Genomic DNA, 20,119 nt, shown 5'->3' with positions numbered 1-20,119 from the left:
AATACCACATTGTATCCTGGAATATAGAACATAATCATGAAACAGAGAAGTTTCTAAACAGATCACGGCTTAATGGAACTCTCAAATGAGCAATACACAGAAGCCCTGGGAGCAAAAAAAGAGCGCTCACTCATACTTGAGGAAAGTCTATAGAGCCTTAAACACTCAAGAGTGAAGGCTTTGTTTCGCCTGCTACAGCAATTAGAAGGTGGAGCTGAAATCAATGTGGCACCACTGGAGCAGTATCCGACTTGGGGCTGCAGTCACTCATAGCCATCAATTTCGCACTGCTTTGGGGTTTGGTTCACCTCGCCCTTTGCCCTCAGGTCCTCTGTAGCTCCAAGGTGTCAAGCACAGTCATTGCTTCCTTGAACATTACCCAAGGATCATTATTGTGCTCTAAATCTGCAAGAGCTACAGGAAGGGAAAAGTCATATAAAGGCTTTCTGACAACTACCAACCGCTGCTGAAGTGCCCCTTCTGTCCCCAGCACACACTTCAATCTTATTTCAAGCAACAGACTGGTTCTTACTCCTGATCCTGAAATTCAAAACTCTCCACATTTAGTTCTCCCCAGATGAACTTCTGGCTTCATCACTTGCCACACTGTCCTCTCCCTGGTTTCCCTTCCATAAATTCAGCCCTATCAGTCTAGTTGACATTCTCCAAATATACTCAAAACTCTTCAGCCCGTGGAATTCTGCCAAAGTCTTTCCTTCTTCACATGCATCCTCTAAGGTCTTACTCAAATACCACCCATCCCCTACCATGGATCCAAACTAACTTCCCATTCTCCCTCCTCTAAACTATTACGTCTTGGGGCGCCTGGGTGGCGCAGTCGGTTAAGCGTCCGACTTCAACTCAGGTCACGATCTCGCGGTCCGTGAGTTCGAGCCCCGTGTCGGGCTCTGGGCTGATGGCTCGGAGCCTGGAGCCTGCTTCCGATTCTGTGTCTCCCTCTCTCTCTGCCCCTCCCCCGTTCATGCTCTGTCTCTCTCTGTCCCAAAAATAAATAAATAAACGTTGAAAAAAAAATTAAAAAAAAAATAAATAAACTATTACATCTTAATTACAGGATATTAAATATTTTCCTAGGTATATCTTGCTTACTTATTAGTTTTCAGAAATTCACTCACATTTTGTCCAACACCATACACAAGGACTAAAATAAGTCAGGCTAATGTAGCACTGTGCAAAAAAAAAAAAAAAAGTGTCTATCTGAATACTTTAACTGAGGCACCAGTAGTCAGGTATGGTCTACAAGATCAAGATATTTATTTATAACCATATGTGGAAGGAGGTCATTAATTTGATTTTGAAATGATGATAAAAGGATTAATTTAGAATAGCAGGAGCTACATTCTAAAGCTTCTGGGATGAGACCTGTTAGGAGTGTGTTGTCACATGGGTATTAACAATGGATGCTAGGGTACAAAAATATGGTCTGAACTCAATTTCTAATGCTTCACCAACAGCAAAGGTGGCCTGAACTAGCACATCTGCTTTTTTACTTCAGAGTGCTTGTACTATACTGACCACATCAGTAATACGTCAGCTTTGCATGTCAACTCTTCTGTGACAGGCTAAGGAAAGCCACAGGGCTGCAAATGACTCTCTGCATTGGTTTTCTCTTCCATTATCTGAGAATTTTTAACAAAATATCATTAAAGGATAAAGCCTTGTCTCTATAGACCAATGAGGAGTTAATGGAGGAATAAATACCCCCATGGGAGAGCAGGGTTTCCTGAAGAGAAGGAAAGAATCTTTAGCACAGGGAAAGAGCCCTGTGGGATTCTTTAGAAATCACCAGGAGACACTTCAAGGAGTTTAATGTTTGACACATTTATTTTGACCTTGTGATATAATCTGGGTTACAGGACAATGCCAAAAAAGCTCTGAGTTAGGTAAGCATTTTACCAAGTGCAATATTTTTATTCCCTTCAATTAAAAAAATTATTTAAAGGGGCGCCTGGGTGGCGCAGTCGGTTAAGCGTCCGACTTCAGCCAGGTCACGATCTCGCGGTCCGTGAGTTCGAGCCCCGCGTCAGGCTCTGGGCTGATGGCTCGGAGCCTGGAGCCTGTTTCCGATTCTGTGTCTCCCTCTCTCTCTGCCCCTCCCCCGTTCATGCTCTGTCTCTCTCTGTCCCAAAAATAAATAAACGTTGAAAAAAAAAAAATTTAAAAAAAAAAATTATTTAAAAATACATAATTCTATGGGTCAGTGACTGTATTTGATAAATCCGGGTGATTTTTAGGTCTTGAACACAGTAACTATCTCAAAATTCCCCAATCCTATATATGTGTGTCAAGATGACTTTAAAATCCAAATAATAATGAAAGGCATTGAACTTGATCCCTGAGGTCCCTTTCCACTCTGGTGTTCAAAGGCTCTACTGCATTTTTCCTGGGTAAGGTTGAACTGATGCTTGAGAGACACTAGTGAAGTCCAGGATTAGGAAAAAATGTAGAAGATTTTTTGCTCTGATCAAGAGAGGAAACAGCCTGTTTGCACTTTAATTCAGGTCAAAACTTGAAAGAGTTTCAGATCTGTTTCCATATTGTGTTCCAGATTCAAAATAAGTGATTCCCCTTGTGTTCAAGAAACCTCATTCTAATAAGGGAAGCACAAACAATAATTTCAATACAACATGAAATGTTATTATAGTGTTAAATGCAAAATATCCTCACAAAGAAGAACAGGTATACATGCCACATTCTGGGTAATCAGAACTTTTTTTAGGGAAAACTAGATGTCAGTTTACACTAGAAGTTAGCTAAAAGTTGGTCAGACAAGGAGACAGACAAGGACAATCCAAGCAGCTGTCACTGAATAAGCAAAGGCGTGAAAGAAAAAAACAACACAGTGTGTTCAGGAAAATAATAACACTTCTCTAATTCTAGAGTATAAAAGAAAATGACTAACTGTCAAGGAAGTAGAGGAAGTAGGTATGACTTTCCTCTAACCATATAAAGGAAGGGAGTCAGTTATAAAACTATGTGACAAATGAGACAGAGCCTTAGGACTAATTCAAAATTCAGCCATGGTGGTTGTATTCTGCTTAGAAGAGGACCTGTCACTATGTAGATACTCAGTAAATATTTTTATAAATAAATGAATAAATGGCATACAATGATTTTGCTCTTGCAGTGATAGGAGGAGAAAATTTACGAAGGCAGACACTTCGGCTGTTGGTATTTGTTTTCCATTGCACTTAGAAGGCTGAATAGAAAGCAGATGCCAGATTAGCTCTTGGGTAAAGTCCGTTTCCTAGAATGCCATTCTCAGTCCAAACAACCCAGGCCACAACCATTATCACTTAGTCAATCCATCACTATGTTGATCAAAGGATCTGGAGAGAAACACTGGGCTTTCCTGAATAACGCTTTCTGACTACCATATAAGAGAGACCTCAAATTACTAATCTCATTGTCAGGCAACTGAGTAAAAATAAAGTAACGAACCAATAAGCCAATAAATACGTGAATAAATAAAAGGGTGACATCACCAGAACATTACTAATTCCTTTTGGGCAGAGAAAGATCCAGCAATAGGTAAACATATCAAAAAGGCATAGAAGAAGATACGTAGTAACAGTAAGTATGATAGTGTCTTGTGTTGATGACAAAATTCTGAGACATGCCACATATTTATCTTCAGGGAGGTCTGGATATTTCCATGCCAGGGACCATACTGAGCAAGATGAATATCCTAAAGCTGAGCCATTTAAGATTTACTTTGTGATGTGACAGTTTGATGTATTTGATATCATTACACCAAATTCACTATTTCCTAATTTAATTTTATGACTACTGCTATTTTGATTTGAAAATGTTTTCCCCATTTTAACAAGCAGTTCTGTTCTTCACTGACTAGGACACTGTAGTGAAATTAATGTCCTGCTGTTCTGTAGCCTCTGCAGAATTTTTTCAGATTTCATGGAACCCAAAAGTTGCACAGTTTAAAGTATGTTTTGAAGGGAGGACATATGGCAGGCAAGCAGCCACATGTTGTTTTGGACTAAAAAACAAAATAATAATGGAAAAGGGTTTAGAAAAGTGGGAAAAGATCAAGTCAGTCATGCAGTTGAATGTCAAATCAAGGAATTTGGCCCTTTTGAAGAATCTCATGAGGCAATCCTTACATAATAATGGACTTATGGTTACATTTATAAATGAATTCTAATATATTTTAGCTTAAATGTGATCCCTATTTTAGATGATGAAGCAATAAACTATTGGCTCACACTATGAAAATTTATTGTCAGCATAGTTTCTCTTAATGATACAGAATCCTTTCTGGACCTCAGGATTTGGAAGCCATTTTATTTCCTGCAATTTTATGCTTTTTTATTTATAAAACAAATCTGGATTTACAATGAAAAGTGATTACCAAACATTAATATTTCAATGTGAACCTACTGTCCTTTTCTCAAATGTAAAACAAAGAAACCTTACCTCCGAAAATAACCATGCTATGTCGTTAAAATAATCAAACAGACTGAAGAATTATATGACCAAGCACTCAGTGACTATGCATGTACATGCATATCCACACATAACCTTGCACACAAACACAGAATTATGGTCTAGTCAGGAGGCAGAAACCATATCTCTTAATTTAACAGAGAAAAATGTAATAAAAATAATTTACCAGTATAAAAAATTGACTAGATAACTGTTTCTACTAGAGTATTCCAGCACTCTGACTTACTTTTTATGTCCATAAATTACTTTATTCTGCACATCTTACCCCACAATTAACAATGTCAAAATTCTGGATCCTACTTCTGAGAGTTGCACTGATATTCATGTACGGTCTTATAATCACCTTTGTACATTTAAAGTCTGACAGAATGACTTTTTTCTTAAATTCATCATATTACACTTTAATTGGATATATTACTTTGGGGTTCTTCATGACTCAATTCCATTTAATTGAGTGTCTATCATGTGCAAGGCCACATATTCAGTATAGTACTAAAAGTCCTAGCCAGAACCAATAGGCAAGAAAAAAAATAAAAGCCATCCAAACTAGAAAGAAGTAAAATGGTCTCTGTTTGCACATGACATGATCTTATATGTAGACAATCCTAAAGAATCCACCAAAACTGTTAGCACTAATAAATTCAGTGAAGTTGCAGGATACAATATCAACATACAAAAATCAGTTGTATTTTTGTACACTCACAAGAAACTATATGAAAAAGAAATTAAGAAAATCCCATTTACAATAGCATCAACAATAATAAAATGCTTAGGAAGAAACTTAATCAAGGAGGTGAACGATCAGTAAACATTGATGCAAGACTGAAAACTGTAAGACACTGATGAAACACATTGAAGAAGACATGAATAAATAGAAAGGTATCCTGCGGTTGGTTGATTGGTTTTCACACAAGAAGCACCTTTAAGAAAGTTACCATTTGACAATCCTCTTTATCTGAAAAAAGTTTGTTAACTGTCCTCTTAAGGGAAACGGACAATTTATGAAGCCTCCTGCTGTATACCTTAGGTCCGTGCTCCTGTAGCAAGGTGGTTCCTGGGACTTCATTTGAGGGCCTTTTATGGCTGCTGTTCCCCTTAAGATTCTGCATTCTCCCATATCTAATTACTCTGTAAGTAAGACCTGTTCATTCTTCTGTATCTCCACATTGGCTCTGGGGCTACCCATACCCCTCTGCTGCCTCCTTTTTGGTCCTGTGGGGTTACAAATGCCAGGTTGCCCCACTATCCTATTTTTTCTTTTGGCTCTCTGGGGGCTCCTCACTGTATGTGACTATGTTAGTCTGGAGGCCTCAATCCAGATGCTCATTCAACCAACTAGGACCTAAGCAGAAACACTTGGTCTAATTTTGAGTTCAAACGCAAAGACTGGTTCTTTGTCAAGTACCACTTCATGTATACCTTTCTCCCTAGAAAAACACATCAAAAAAGATGGCTCTTAAGAAGAGACAAAAACAAGATCTGCTGCCTTTTCCTACCACTCATACTCCTCTGTATGAAAAAAGTATATATATATATATATATATATATATATATATTCCATTTCTTACATCATCTGTATCTCAAACTTTCTCCAAAAATAAAAATCCTTATTTATTAAAATATTTCACATCTCCTTCTATGATTTTTCAGTAATTAGATAGCATAATGAAAGGCATAATTTTTGCCTATGGTAATATGGCACATACAATTACTCTTAAAACTGAAAACTTCCCCTGATTGTCATTAAGAGTGTTCTTAGTTGCAAAGCAATTTGGGGTTGTAAATACTGTCAGAGTGTTTTTGTCTGTATTCTGGCTCAACTAAGTATGCAGAGCATATAATAGTTGAGAGCTCATACTCTGAAAATAAGCCACCTCAGTTTTGTGTTTCAGCTCTGAGTTACTAGACATGACTTTGTGTAAGCTGTTTAATTCTCTAAGCCTCATATTTTCCATCTGTAAAATCCATTCATTCATTACACATACTTATTGAATTCCTACCATTTTCATTATCATTATAATTACCATCATTCTGTTCAGACTCACGTGAGGTACATATTTATGTCACTGGGTTTGACTAAAATGATTACAGAGCATTCAGTTGGTTGGGGTAAAACATACATAGCAAAGCCACAGCTCAGGTGGGAAGAGTAAGGTCAACCTAACAGTAGCGTGCCTCTTTTCAATATTACCATAGCACTCTCTGCTTATTAGCATGGTAGCATTTTTCAAAATGTTTAGTGTTTGTGAATTTATGCCCCTCCTCCTTGACTTAAAGTCAGGGGCTATATTATTCATTTCTTTATTTCCAGGTCTTGGTAAATACCATGCACAATATGGTAGAGTTTAATGAATGGTTTTTAAGTGAGTAAATGAATGAATGAATAATGAAGTGTAGGTAGTGAGAGTTAGGAAAAACAATAAGACAAAATAAGAAAACAGAGAAAAAAATCAACCTGGAGGATATGCTCCACCCTCTAGCCAACCACAGAATATCTGCAAAACAGAACTCATTTGGGAGGGGGTTGACAGAGAGACACCTGTGTTTGAATTTTGCGCTGTAAAGTTTGGTGCAGTAGTAATCAAAGGACAGAAATTATAAGCTCAGGAGTAACAGGGATGCCATAACTCTAAAGGAAGTAATTCAGAAAACTGTATTGTTATCAACAACATAAAAAACAACCGGTGTTGGGGTGCCTGGGTGGCTCAGTGAATTAAGTGTCTAACTCTTGGTTTCAGCTTGGGTCATGATCTCACAGTTTGTCTAAACTGTCAGCATGGAGGAGGGCCTGGGTGGCTCTCAGATGGTTAAGCATCCGACTTCAGCTCAGGTCATGATCTCACAGTTCGTGAATTCAAGCCCCACGTCGGGCTCTGTGCTGACAGCTCAGGGCCTGGAGCCTGCTTCGGATTCTGTGTCTCCCTCTCTTTCTCTATCCCTCCCCACTCATCCTCTATCTCTGCCTCTCAAAAATACATAAACATTAAAAAATTTTTTAAACTGTCAGCATGGAGCCCACTTGGGATTTTCTTTCTTCCTCTCTCTTTCCCATCTTCCGCTTGCACATGCTCTCTCTCTCTCTCTCTCTCAAAATAAATAAATAAACTATGGGGGAAAAAAGAAACAACAGGTGTTAGCAAGGATGCAGAGAATGGGGAATCCTCCTGCACTGTTTGGTGGGAATGCAAAGTAGTGCAACCCCTCTGGAAAACACTATGAAGCTTCCTCAAAAGTTTAAAAATAGAACTACCCTACGATCCTATAATTGCACTACTAGGTATTTACCCAAAGAATACAAAAATACTAACTAAAAGGGATACATGCACCCCAATGTGCATAGTAGCATTATCTACAATAGCCAAACTGTGAAAATAGCTCAAGTGTTCATTGACTGATGAATGGATAAAGAAAATAGTGTGCATACATACAATGGAATATTGCCATCCATAAAAAAGAATGCAATATTGCCATTTACAATGAAGTGGATGGAGCTAGAGTATTATGCTAAGCAAAGTAAGTCAGAGAAAGAGAAATACCATATGATTTCACTAATATGTGGAATTTAAGAAAAAAAACAAATGAACATAGGGAAAGAAAAAGAGAGGGAAATAAACCAAGAAACAGAGTCTTAAATGTAGAGAACAAACTGATGGTTACCAGAGGGGAGGTGGGGAAGGGAGGATATGGGTGAAATAGATGACAGGGATTAAGGAGTACAACTGTTGTGATGAACACCAGGTATTGTATGGAAGTGTTGAATCACTAAATTATACATCTGAAACTTGAATAAGTGAAAGAAGGCAAGCAAGCAAGCAAAAAGAAAGAAGAAAGAAAGAAAGAAAGAAAGAAAGAAAGAAAGAAAGAAAAAGAAAACTTGTGGTTTTTTTTATTGAACTTCAAGCAATTATAGGCGGAGATGAAGCACTTCCTTCCCTTTGAATATATTAGCACTGACACTAGGAAATGGCCATTCTTGCTGAGCCAGAGTGAAAGACAAAAGCAGGAAAATATGACTATGACATAGAACCAAGTCAATCAATGTACAAATGGATTTCCCCAAGAAGACAGAACTCAAGCCAATCAAAGCTAAGCTTCATCAGTACTTTGTAAATAGAACTGAGCATTTGGCTTATGGCCACATCACTCCAATCTCTGCCCCTGTCTTCATATTGTTTCCTTTTCTACATATCCTCCTCTTCCTTGGTGAAAATAGGAATTGATTGAAAACTAACACAAGAGAAGTTTTTGGGTGCGATAATGAACATGTTCTACAACTGGATTGTGAATATGGTTGCAGAACCCTACATTTACTAAATACCATTGAATTATACACTTAAATAGGTGAATTTTATAAGTTATACTTCTGTGGAGTTTACAAATTAAATTTAAAATTAATAATTTTATTTTGTTAAGAGATGTTAAAAAATCAAACTACAAACAACAGAATCAGAGATGATATAGCCATCAAAGTATTTATAATCAGAATATATTTTTATATATTTTTAAAACTCCTAAAGTCTGAAAAAAAACCTGGCAGGTAATTTTTTAAGGTATAATTAATATCCAGTGTTATCTTAGTTTCAGGTAGCAGGTGATTTTTGTAATGGATAAAAGGAGAATACTTTGCAAAAGGGAATGTCTGAATAGCCAATAAATATATGAAAAGTTGTTCAACTTCCTCAGCTATCAGGAGATTACAGGTAAAAGCACACTTCAATACCATTACACTCCCATAATAGTGGCTAAAATGAAAATGATAGTCGATACCAACCATCGGCGAAGATTTGAATCATAGGAACTCTCATATATGTGAATAAATTGGTACATTTTGGAAAATCATGTTGGGCTACCTAATAAGCTAAACAACAATACCCATGACACAGCAACTCTATTTCTACTTGATATATACCTTATAGAAATGTATATGTATGTTCACCCAACAACATGTCTGAGAATATTCACAGAAATAGTATTAATAGTATCCAAACTAATGACTGTACAAATATATGGATAATGCACTTTGTTATATGCATACAATGGAATGTTCTACCGCAATGAAAATTAATGAGTTATTTCTTCATGCAAGGAGTGTTATGTAGTGATCTATTGGAGGCATGAGAAGAGCCTTTTGAATGCTAATGATGTTCATTTCACAGTATGAGTTGTGGTTATATGGGTGTTTACTTTGTGATAATTCACCAAGATGTAGAGTTATGACTTACATATGTAACTGTGCACATGTCATACTTTACTAATGACGCTCAATTGGAAAAGAATGCGTGGTGGCATGCCCAGGCCAAACAACTATGTAGTGTAAATCACAGACTCTCTTATCTCTGACACCTGATCTACTACCTTACCATGCCACTGTATTATCCAATACTATTCTTTTTTTAAAAAGTTTGTATTCTGCCCATTTCTTCACTAGATTACTTGTTTTTCGGGTGTGGAGTTTGGTGAGCTCTTTATAGATTTTGGATACTAGCCCTTTGTCTGGTATGTCATTTGCAAATATCTTTTCCCATTCCGTGAATAGACACTTCTCTAAAGAAGACATCCAGATGGCCAACAGGCACATGAAAAGATGCTCAACATCACTCCTCATCAGGGAAATACAAATCAAAACCACACTGAGACATCACCTCATGCCAGTCAGAGTGGCCAAAATGAACAAATCAGGAGACTATCGATGATGGCGAGGATGAGGAGAAACAGGAACCCTCTTGCACTGTTGGTGGGAATGCAAACTGGTGCAGCTGCTCTGGAAAACAGTGTGGAGGTTCCTGAAAAAATTAAAAATAGATCTACCCTATGACCCAGCAATAGCACTGCTAGGAATTTGCCCAAGGGATACAGGAGTGCTGATGCATAGGGGCACTTGTACCCCAATGCTTATAGCAGCACTTTCAACAATAGCCAAATTATGGAAAGAGCCTAAATGTCCATGAACTGATGAATGGATAAAGAAACTGTGGTTTATATACCCAATGGAATACTCCATGGCAACGAGAAAGAATGAAATCTGGCCTTTTGTAGCAACATGGATGGAACTGGAGAGTGTTAATGCTAAGTGAAATAAGTCATACAGAGAAAGACTGATACCATATGTTTTCACTCTTATGTGGATCCTGAGAAACTGAACAGAAGACCATGCAGGAGGGAAGGGGGAAAAAAGGTTAGAGAGGGAGGGAGCCAAAACATAAGAGACTCTTAAAAACTGAGAACAAACTGAGGGTTGATGGGGGTTGGGAGGGCGGGGAGGGTGGGTGATGGGTACTGAGAAGAGCACCTGTTGGGATGAACACTGGGTGTTGTATGGAAACCAATTTGACAATAAATTTCATATTTAAAAATAAATAAATAAAATAAAAATAAATTAAAAAATTAAAAGTTTGTATTCATTTTGAGACACAGAGAAAGAGAGAGAAGGGGGAAGGGGCTGAGACAGAGAGAGGGAGAGAGAATCCCAAGTAGGCTCCATACTGTCAGTGCAGAGCCTGATGCAAGACTCAAACCCACAAACCATGATGTTGTGACTTGAGCCAAAATCAACAATCAGATGCTTAACCCACCGAGCCACCTAGGTGTCCCCCCAATACTATTTTTAATATAGTCAAGTCAGCTTCTAAAATTTAAGTTCATGATAAAAAGTAATAATGTTCTTTGTAATATTTGCTAATACATTATTGTGGTTGGGTTCATTTATTTTTTCTTGATTCTATCTTAGAATTGTTTTCTATTCATAACCTATAGGGAAATACCTTACTCTAACAGTTAATTCTAAGTCATAACATAAAGCTGTGTGTATAAGTAAATTCTATTAAATATTAATCCTTGAGACTTTATCATCCAATCTTTTCCTTAAATTTTATAGGTAATATCTTGATTTTGAAATTTTTTTATCTGCTGATAATAGTATGTCTTGATACTCTCTTTCATTGACTATATACACCTTATGGTCTGAATAATATAGATCTTACAAGAAAATGACAAATTTAAACTTTCAAATGTCTGTTTTGGTGGCTTATTCTATATTTCACTCAGGTTCACTAAAATTCTAAATTTAAAGCTTTATAAAAATTTCCTACATTATAGAAGATATCAATACTATTTTTTTAACTGGAAAAAATAAAACTGAATTCGTACTGTTTAACATGGATATTCATACAACTACATAATCTAAACTTGGTTATTCATATAATTAAATAATCTAAGCAACTATATATCCTGTCTGATATTGAGTCAATTATTTCAGTCCCTTTAAAGTGACAATATGATATATCGCTGTTATGATTCTTTCACATAGTTAAGCAAAGATATTACCTATTTTGACACTGAGAAATACTCTTTAGCTTTGTTCTACATTGATTTTACATCAGAGATTGCATAGTCCACCTCTTTCATCCAAACTAATAGAATTATGACTCAAAATATTAGGTCATACTATTTTACCAGGATTTCTTATCATAAGTGAATAGTATATGAAAAGAGAAAGTAATGGAATAGCAAATCTGTTTAGTCATTCTTGGCACATAAACTTTTAGCAATATGTGAAAAATACTCTCCACTCTAACTCACAACTCTTGCATTGAATTTAAGTTAACATGGTGGGAGCAGTTTCTCATAACACCTGCAACCCTCTGTTGCACTATCCCTTTTCATGTCAGTAAATGTGAGCATGTTGAGGGCACCATGTGTAATTGATCTTTATACGCTTAGCACCCAACAAGGTGTATGGCACATAAAAAGTATTTAATAAATGGTTGTTGTACAAATGTCCATTAGTTCTTCCAGAGCACATCTTCTTCCCCTCTGGAAATTTGTGAGCTCTTTCTGTACCTCATAACTTAGCAAATTTACCAAAACCAAAAGGGAAGACTAGTAAAACGGCAGACATGTAGCCAAACAGCAATGCAATCACTGAGGGAGATAATCTCAAACCTCAGGACACATGTTACAATAGCTTCAGAGTCACCTAGATCTAGGCTTTGAATCTGAAATGCAGATAGTGAAGAAAGACTAAAGACTAATAAATAAAACAGTAAAATCACAAATCTATATACTGTCCTTTTCTTCCCTACAGTGCAAAGCTTTGAATTCATTTAATTCAACTTTCTCCAATTCTTTAGTCTTTAAAAGAAAAGAGGCCAATGATAACGCACATGTGCACGCGTGCGTGCGCACGCACACACGCACACACACGTGCACACACACACAAACTTATTAAGAATACGTTCGACCAAATATCTTACTGTAGATGCCCTGAGCACAGCAAGCATTTATCCTATGTTTAAGACTTGGTCCCTACTATAGATAAATGTCTGTGTCCCTTAAAATTTGTATGTGGAAACCTCATTCCCAATGTGATGATATTTGGAGGTGGGAACCATAGATCATGAGGGTGGAGCCCTCATGAATGGGATTAGTATCCTTGGAAAAGAAACTCCAGAGAGGTCCTTCATCCCTTCTGTTATGTGAGCACAAGTGAGAAGACAGCTGTCTATAATCCAGTTTTTAGGTCCTCACCAAACAATGAATCTTCTGGTGACTTGATTTTGGACTTATCAAAGACTTCATAATAGTGAAAAATAAACTCCTGTTATTATAAGCTACCGGGTCTCTGGTGCTATACATGAGAGGTATGTTACCTTATTTATATGTTTACCATATACTGTGATATTTGAAATGTTATATGCTGAAAAGGCCACTCTTTAGCTTTGTTCTACATTGATTTTACAGTAGAGATTGCACATTGCACCTCTATAGGCCTTTGATCTAAACTAATAGAATTATGACTCAAAATGATAGGTCATACAAGAAATTGGATTTGATGAATCATTCTTTCCTTGAGTTAACATCAATAAGAACTAATAAATAACAACAAGAAAACATACAATGATCTGTTCTCTTACTACCCTGGAAGGGATGGGAATTTCTGTCAGCTATAATAATTATAATAAAAGTGAATAATCTCATTTACTACAGTCTGGAGCTAAGTAATCTACACATGGATTGGAGAAATTATATCTGATGCTTCTGTTTTCAAAAGAAAACTGTATCTATGGGGAAAAGCCTCAAGGGAAACAGTGAGACGTCCTTAGTGTTAACAATCAGGCATAGTCTACATGATTGCTCTCAAAGATACTGTAAAGAGGATCCTTAGTCAAAGTGAGAGCAGACACAGAAAGACAAATTCTGTATAATGTCACTTATATGTGTAATCTAAAAACAACGAACTCATAAATACGGAGAAGACTGGTAGTTACCAGGGGCTGGCAAAATGGATGATGGTGGTCAAAAGTACAAACTTCCAATTACAAGATAAATAGGTTTGGGGGATGTAATGGTCGTCTCCCTTTCTGGGCATTATTTGTTCCATTGGGCACTTCTCTCAGAAGGATCTGAGATGGTCCAGACCAGCTCCCTCTGCCTCCTGGGGAAAACACAGAGTTAATTCTCTGTACAGTCCTCTAAATTTAGTCCTCTGACACAGGTTGCTTCTTCCAGACTCTCCTCTAGAGACAAATTTGGGAGCATAGCTTTGCCTTGGTACATGCCCCTTAAAAATTCTAAGGGACATGGGTCAATTAGAAAATTCTCAGTGTTTTTCTAAAGTTCCTTACATGCTCTCCCCTCCTGTATTGGTAAGGAAGAAGGTGGCAGAAACACACCATATATCAACAACTCTCTTACTCAAAAAAAAAATGCCTTCTCATCCAAAAAAGTTTCCCTTCTCAATTTAAGGTATTTTAATAACTTAATGTACCTTTAAGTAGATATTAAGATCTCAAAATTGAGATCTCAAATTTGAGGACTTCATTGGCGAGCTGATCTATTATCTTTGCTTTGTATTACTCTCAGTCTTTGGGACCTTTAGCCCAAAATAAATACAAAGAGTCTCATTTTGTTATCTTATTTTATATTGATGCAACACTAGTTCTCCCTCTTACTGCCAGCAAGAGAGGACCACCAACTTCACCCTGAGTCAGACTATTACTGATAAGTATTTGGGATGAAATGTGCCTTTCAGAATTGCTGCCACATTCCAATCAACTCTTATGTAAGCTTAATCTATCTCTCAATGACACTGGACCCAATTTAGCCTCCATAATAGGTGTGTTAGATACCTCTGGGGATGATAAAAACATAAGGAGAAGCCATCCTGGAGTAGATATAAACCCAACCAAGAGTGGATGTAAATGGAATCAGCTTGTGACTATCCAACTTCTATATTTAGCACCTAGCATAATGGCTGGCATAGAGTAGACACTCAATGCATTGTAGGTCTCTTCTCTACTGAACCTCATTTTTCAAATTAAGAAAATAATATACAATTTTTCCCATTTTCCCCAATTCCTCTGGAGAGAAAAATCATGAGATATCGCATATGCAAGAGCACTGTATACACTCTGTCTGTACATATATTCTACCCAGAAATATTTCATGAACTAATTATCTGATAGAATGGGTTCAGAGCTCATTTTGAAAACAGGGTGAAATCCATATTTACTTCAACTGTGTGAAGAATGCACAGATGATAATATTTTCATTTAATGCCAGAAAAATAAGACTAAAGTGGCAACAGCCCTTACCCAAAGCCAAGCAAATTCAGAGGCAGACGGGTTAGTCAGTTCTTTACAGGTATTGTGAGTCCAACACTAGATAAAACGATGAGAAGAGCATGGTAAGACATCCTATGTTCCAACTTTAGGAAAAAGGCTAGCATTTACAGTTGATGCCCTGGTGATCCACTCTCCTTCTGATAAACATCTCTATCCATCAAGGTACTCATGAGCATAACTCTTGACCGAGGGATAACCATGCAATCTGTTTTCATCAAAGAAAGAAAAGATTGCCGGGGATTGGTACATAACTTAGTATAGCAAGACATTTACTGGGCCTTTGCAGCAATGCCATTTTACTTATAAACAGTTTAGAGGAGGAATATTTATGGCCCTTCGACCTCTCCCACTGGCCCTGAAAGAAATTGGATTTTCAACCAAACCCATTTACAGGGATAGAGCTATTCATTCTAATAAAACCACATGGTAAGTGCATTAAGTAAGGGAAAAAAAAATGTCTTTTGATGAACAGAGACATTATACCCACAGGAATGGCAGCAGCCTCAGTGAAAGTTAAGCTTGGCTGCTTCTGGTCTCACTTGAAATTTTTCCAGTTCTTAAAGCATGGTAATACTACAATAGACTGCTTTAGAGATGCACAAGTGTCATTAAGCAATAGGCCCAATTTCAGCCTTGATACTTGGGGCATGAGGTGATGTATGATGAAAAATGCCACAACCCCTTAAGAGGAACTTGAACTTCTAATATATATACCTCTAGTACCAAATTCACAGGAAAATGATACCAAAATGTATGGAATATGATACTTATCTTTGAGAAATACTTTATCTGGAGAGAAGAGACCAGCATATGCAGTATACAGCATTACAAAATTAAGCACAACTGGAAGTTAAAAAAACAGACTGTCAACTATTAGAATTCAGATGAATTTCCCTAACCTATGGCAGTGAGATCTGTGAAAAGAATATAAATTCAAAAACGTTTGGAGGAAATATGGACTGAGCTTAGCAATTGACACATGATGGGGCACCTGGGTGGCTGTCGGTTAAGCGTCTGACTTCAGCTCAGGTAATGATCTCATGGCTTGTGGGTTTGAGCCCCATGTCAGTCTCTGTGCTGACAGCTCAGAGCCTGGAGCCTGCTTCAGATTCTGTGTCTCCCTCTCTCTCTCTGCCCCTCCCTTGCTCGTGTGCTCTCTCTCTCTCTCTCTCTCTCTCAAAAATAAATAAACATAAAACATTTTAAAAAAAGAAATTGATATGTGAGAAAGAAGAAGATATTAATGATCACACCCTTGTTCCTGACTGAACAGAATTAATGAATGGTGGTGACATTCACTGAGACATGGAAAACTGAACGAAAATTGGGAGGAAAAATAATGAGTTAATTTAGATGTGCTGAGTTGCAATGTTCTATGGGTCATTCAAAAACATCCAAAACTGAGAACAAACTGAGGGTTGATGGGGGGTGGGAGTGAGGGGCGGGTGGGTGATGGGTATTGAGGAGGGCACCTTTTGGGATGAGCACTGGGTGTTGTATGGAAACCAATTTGTCAATAAACTTCATATAAAAAAAAAAAACATCCAACAGTGGTCTGGTGACATAAATAAAGTCCAGTGGGCATATATATATGCTGAAGATGAAGAGCTCATGGTTGCCAGGGAAATAAGGTTAGCTCTGAATATTTAAACCTTTGCTTTTTACTTTTGAGATTATAGGAGTTAATCTCTTGTGACTTTACCAAGCTTTAACCTTGTTTTTAAAGAAAGATGTGTTATATTTAACAATATGTAGAAGAAATATAGTAATAATTCATATGTTGCTTAAGGAAAGGCATTCTGAATTATACCTAATTGTCCAATCATCTGTAACTGTCTCCTTAAATTCTTTTTTAGTGCTCTCTGGCAACACTTCGGGAATAAAGTCCCTAAAAGGAATAAAAGCTGCCAGGTAGCATATAAATCTAGGCTTTCCAACTTGGGGAAGGCAAAGAAATATTTGGCAAGAATTCAGTTTATTGTGCCTGCTGGTGTAGGAGCTATCATGCTCTGGAATTGGGGTCGCTCATCCAAGTACTAATCAGTGGAGTATAGGTAGTGACATTTCTTCTGGGTGAGCCACAAGCAGCAGGAGAAGCAAAGAATATAAATAAAACAAAAAGACAAGCAGCAATACACACACACACACACACACACACACACACACACGCACACATTTCAGCCTGCAGAGACTAGGTTTTAAATGGTCATGGAAAGGTCTAAGCTTGGAGAAGATGGGGCAAAGAAATCATACATTAGGCAGAAAAATGGGACTATGAGAATACATGACAAGAAGCAGTTGCTTCTTTATCTTTATACAAAAGTCCTCCAATTTCCCTAGGTGCTGGAAACCAAAACCAATTTCCTTGCTAATCAGCAAAATGAAAGAGCAAGTCTATATGCATTATGAAGAGAATTTAAGAGAAAATTCCAGTTTTTCTCTACAAATATAAGCAGTTGATGAACTAAACCAAGCAGAATGAGTAGGGGGAGGGGTGGTGGTATGAAGTATCTTGAGAAATACTAACATAGGAGACATGGACAGAGAATAAGATGCCTGCAAACATATTCCAAGAGGAAACAATGGGACTTAACTGAAATTAAAATAATAAACTGTTGGCTAATAAGAAGCCTTAGGGGACCAGATCTAATTATGAATAAGAGTGTTATTAAAATATTATTTGTATATAATTAATGAAACAAGACCATAATTCAGTGTGTAATGTACAAAAAGGTGAGATTTGAGGACTGTGAATGCAGAAAAGTACTCAAAAGGACAAGATGAATCTCTATCATTTCAAAAGGAAAGAAGAAAAACAGATTACTCCACCTCTGGGGCTATCAGGCTTTTTTTTTTTTTTTTTTTTTTTTTTTTTTTTTTTTTTTTTTTTTTTTTTTTTTAGAAAGAGAGAGAGAGAGCGAGAGTGTGTGAGTTGGGGAAAGGAACAGAGGGAAACAGAGAGAGAATCCCAAGGAGGCTCCACGCTCAGGGTGAGCCCACCTCAGAGTTTGATCCCACGACCCTGGGATCATGACCTGAGCCAAAATCAGGAGTCAGATAATCAACTGAGTGAGGCACCCAGGTGCCCCCAGAGAAAGATTTTTTAACTTGGCTGCTTAGACATAACAAAGTTTAAACAAGCAGTGTTTATGATAAATGCAGAATGCATGGATTCTTGCCAAATGAAAAGTCAGATGCTAGCTCAGTGAATATGAAGTGTTGGTACCAAGGGAAATGCGAGATGTTTGTGCTACAACTGGGAAGTGAGAAAGAATATTTGACCACAACCACGACTCATGAAGATTGATATGAGTTATGCTGGGAGTAAGAATGAAACGTTATTTCTCTCCCAATGGAAAAATAAGGAAGCCATTGGTCAATGCAGAATGTTCAGATATGGGTCAATATGTTTTCCTATGAGGTCCTCTATAAGCCAATAAAGCAACATAACCCTGTGTTCTGGGGAAGAGAATGGAATCATTGAATTTGGATACCCATTTCTGTCCCCACTCAGTGATACCATGTAGACTAGAAAAATAAAGGGATAAAGTGACCTGGTGTGCAAAAATGGCATTCAAAATATTTCTTAGCTTATAGGTCATAGACCCCAACCAATCAGAAGAGGCCAAGAAGAATGTACATAAGCCATGAATACCTGCTACATCCATACCAGTGAGGACCAGTGGAATTTCCACCCTGTGAGTTTTATTTGCTCCTCAAGGTCACAATGGGTGGATGAGACTGTTACTATGCTTCTAAAGGAACTTTTGCTTCTAAGGAAGCTAAGCAAACCTTGCTGCCATATTATTTCTCTATTAATATCTTTGTAAATCTCATGTTAATGGGATTGTTAACAGTAGAATTCTTCCAGCTCAATGACAACAAACCTGCTGCCAGTTCCTGCCAAACACATCTCTGAAACTTTTGATCATTCCTTATATTTTCATTTGCATTTACTTCTCCATTGTCATTACTTTCTTGGACTTTTCTATCCATATCCAGCTGATTTTTCTATCTATATTTCTTACCTCTTCCATTCATCCTTCATACTGCCACAAGAAAGGAATGCTAAAAATATTAATGATATGCATAAAAATACTCACTTTATAAAAATGAAAGGCACATTTCTCTTCATGGGACTCAAAACTTATTTAAAAATTGGTTTGAACCTTCCTTTTCACCTGCAACCTTTACTGCTACTTAATTCTCCATCACCCCAATGCTCCATCATCTTTTCGAGTTTGAGGGCTGAATAACTCCTAGCTCTTCAAAGAGCACTTTGCTTATGCACTCATGTAATTTTTATGTGGGCTTGTGTTTCCCAGCCCTTAGATATTTTGAAAACTTCATGACTGTTCTAAATTATTCACTTCCTCTTTCTGTAACAAGATCATACCTTCCTGCCACACTGACATCAGGCTTGGCTATGTGATTTGTTTGGCCAATGAATGTGAGCAGAAGTAATATTTCTTTGCAGAAGGTTTAAGAGTCATGACATAATCCTGACACCACTCTTTTCCTTTTGCAGTGAGACTAGCATGTCCCAATTAGAGGCTGCTCCCTCAGCTTGGATGACAGAATGAAACTGCGTGGAACAGAGCTGCAGTGGATTCACACAACATGAAGAATAGGCTTGATTAATTTTGTAAGTTATTCAGCAAAAAAAGACTGTTGCAGAGATCTCATTAAATAAGGTCCAAATATCATTTCCAGGTCTGTGGCAATTCAAACTGCTGCCTAGGTTCTCATGCCTCCCTTCCTCTTACATAGTCCTCTCTACAATTCACTTCAATGAGTGTTACCTAGATTCTGTCCCATGTAAAACCCAGTCCTGAAGTCGAGCCCCTTCACAGTTCTCTGGAACAAATCTAATCATATTCAGAAGTCCATGAGTGTGGAAAGTTTGGATGGCTGAGTGACTGGATTACAGCTCACAGTACACAGTCTTCTGTTGACACCCTTTCAGCTCCTCATACTCCACAGCCTTCTAAAACCTTGCTACAAATCAGGAC

Source organism: Lynx rufus, unplaced genomic scaffold (assembly GCF_022079265.1).
Source record: "Lynx rufus isolate CCGP_SWC_20201006 ecotype Redwood Valley unplaced genomic scaffold, mLynRuf1.p SCAF_8, whole genome shotgun sequence".
NCBI classification, from domain to species: Eukaryota; Metazoa; Chordata; class Mammalia; order Carnivora; family Felidae; genus Lynx; species Lynx rufus.
This window is presented reverse-complemented; position numbering follows the sequence as displayed.